Genomic DNA, 2,207 nt, shown 5'->3' with positions numbered 1-2,207 from the left:
CTTCTCAAAAGTGATTACCTCTTGTCCTACCTTCAGTGGACATGGAGAACAATAGATCACTGTCCTCTGTATAACAACCTTTTACATATTTGAGGACTGTTATCATGTGCCCCCTCAACCTTCTCTTCTTTAGACTAAACATACCCAGCTATTTCAACCTTTCCTCATGGGTCAGGTTTTCTAAATCTCTTACCATTGTTGTTTCTTTTTGTTGGATTCTCTCCAATTTTGTCCACATCTGTTTTAAAGTGTGTGCCTAGAATTGGACACAATACCCCAGCTGTGGCCTCATCACTACTGAGCAGAGCAGAACAAATACCTCCTGTGACTTACATATGACACTCCTATTAATACACACCAGAATGGCATTTGCCCCTTTTAAAATGGCATCACAAGGTTGATGAGCAGATGTAACTCTGAGCCCTTCCACCCACAGCTTGAATCTGAATGTTGCCATTCTGCCCGGGGAAAGGAAGATCCATACTTCCCACGCACAATATTCGTTTTCAGTCATGGATTACTCCCATGGCTGGGCTGCAATGCAGAATTTACAGGGTCAAATTCTATGGCCTGTGCTATAGAGGAGAACAGACTAGCTGGCCCTAAGGGTCCCTTCTGAACTTAAAATCTGTGAAGGTGTACTAACTCATATTGTTTTCTCATTGTACTCTGCCCGGGCTGACTAACACTAACCATATTCCTTAGTTCCTCTCTGTCTCAGAGCACAGAAAATATTGTCACAACAAGTCTTATTCACTAGATAGTCACCAGTGATATATCTCCCTCTTTCTTGCCTTCATCCATTGCATCTCACCCATGCTTGGATGGACACAGTCTTTACACACCTCTCAACCAAATGAGAATGCAAAGCTAGCACTGGTAGGGGCACTCTCTACACCAAAGGTGGTGGGGAATCACTGGGTGTTGGTGAGATGCAGACCATGTATCTGCACCAGGTACAATACACTTTCTTAAGTGATGTTTGGAAGCTTCAGTTTTGGGAGCTTCTGCAGTCATTGTGTCTATGCTGCCTAGAGCTCCCACTCAGCCTGCAAAGAGGGGTTGTGCCCTACAGGCCATGTCATTCACAGAATAGTACAAACTGAAGGCCAGACTAGTGCAAATTGGCTCCATTGAGCTAAACTGATTTACAGCAGCTGAGCATCAGACCTTACTATTCTCTACTAATTCTCTACTATTCTCTCTACTTCCTCTACTTTGTACAGCACAGAGCGCACTGAGAGTGCTGGGTTGGTAATAAAAATACAGTGACCTGCCCTGCAGACAGGAACGAACAGTGTGAACGTTCCATTTACATATCCATCAGCTGTTCCGTGGAATGTGTAGCAATGCAAAAAAGCAAACAAAGAAGAAGAAGAAGTTATACACAGGCTATTGTTTATTTAGGTCCCTATAAGAAGGAACAAGTAAATTGTCTGAGGCAATTTACTTTGCTGAGATATCTGATGATCAAAGGCCCTTTTCAAATTGAAGATGAGGTAGGGGAATAAAAAGGAGAGGAAGGAAGTTGGTGAGAGCAGCTGCAGATGCTGCAGGAGGAGGTAGGTGAGCAATTCTAAAAGCAACTAATCCTGGGTGGAGGATACAATTGCTGGCACAGGGCCAGGAGTTCTTATTGGACTGGAGCCAAAGCTCATTGAACTCAAAGGGAATCTTTCCATTGACTTAATGAACCCCGGATCAGGCCCTAGGAGAGAAGGCACTGTCCTTACTCTCTGGGTGATTCTTTAGCAGCTGTCACCTGGCAGCTTACAGCCTTGCTCAGTTCAGCCTCCTTCAGCATCCATGCCTATAAATGATTAACTTGTTCTTGATCTTTGCTCCCTTTAGGCCTGAGGGAGGCTGTGCTGGAGCCAGGTTTTTTTGGACCCTCCTCTCCATCCTGACATAGGGATAGGCATTTGGGATGTCAGGCTGGAGAGCAGGGTCCAAACGAGGGTGACCAGACAGCAAGTGTGAAAAATCGGGATGAGGTGGGGAGTAATAGGAGCCTATATAAGAAAAAGGCCCCAAAATCACGACTGTCCCTATAAAATCGGGACATCTGGTCACCCTAGTCCAAACTAACTGGGCTGTGGCACTGTCTCAGGGGCAAACGGAGCAAAGACCAAGAGGGTGAGAGTGAGTTAATCATTTATACATCCCCAAACAAAGCACCTAAACCTGAGCTACTCCTTGGTTCATGG

This window comes from Lepidochelys olivacea (assembly GCF_965140295.1).
Source record: "Lepidochelys olivacea isolate rLepOli2 genome assembly, chromosome: 1".
Classification (NCBI taxonomy): Eukaryota; Metazoa; Chordata; order Testudines; family Cheloniidae; genus Lepidochelys; species Lepidochelys olivacea.
Note: the sequence above shows the minus strand (reverse complement) of the source record.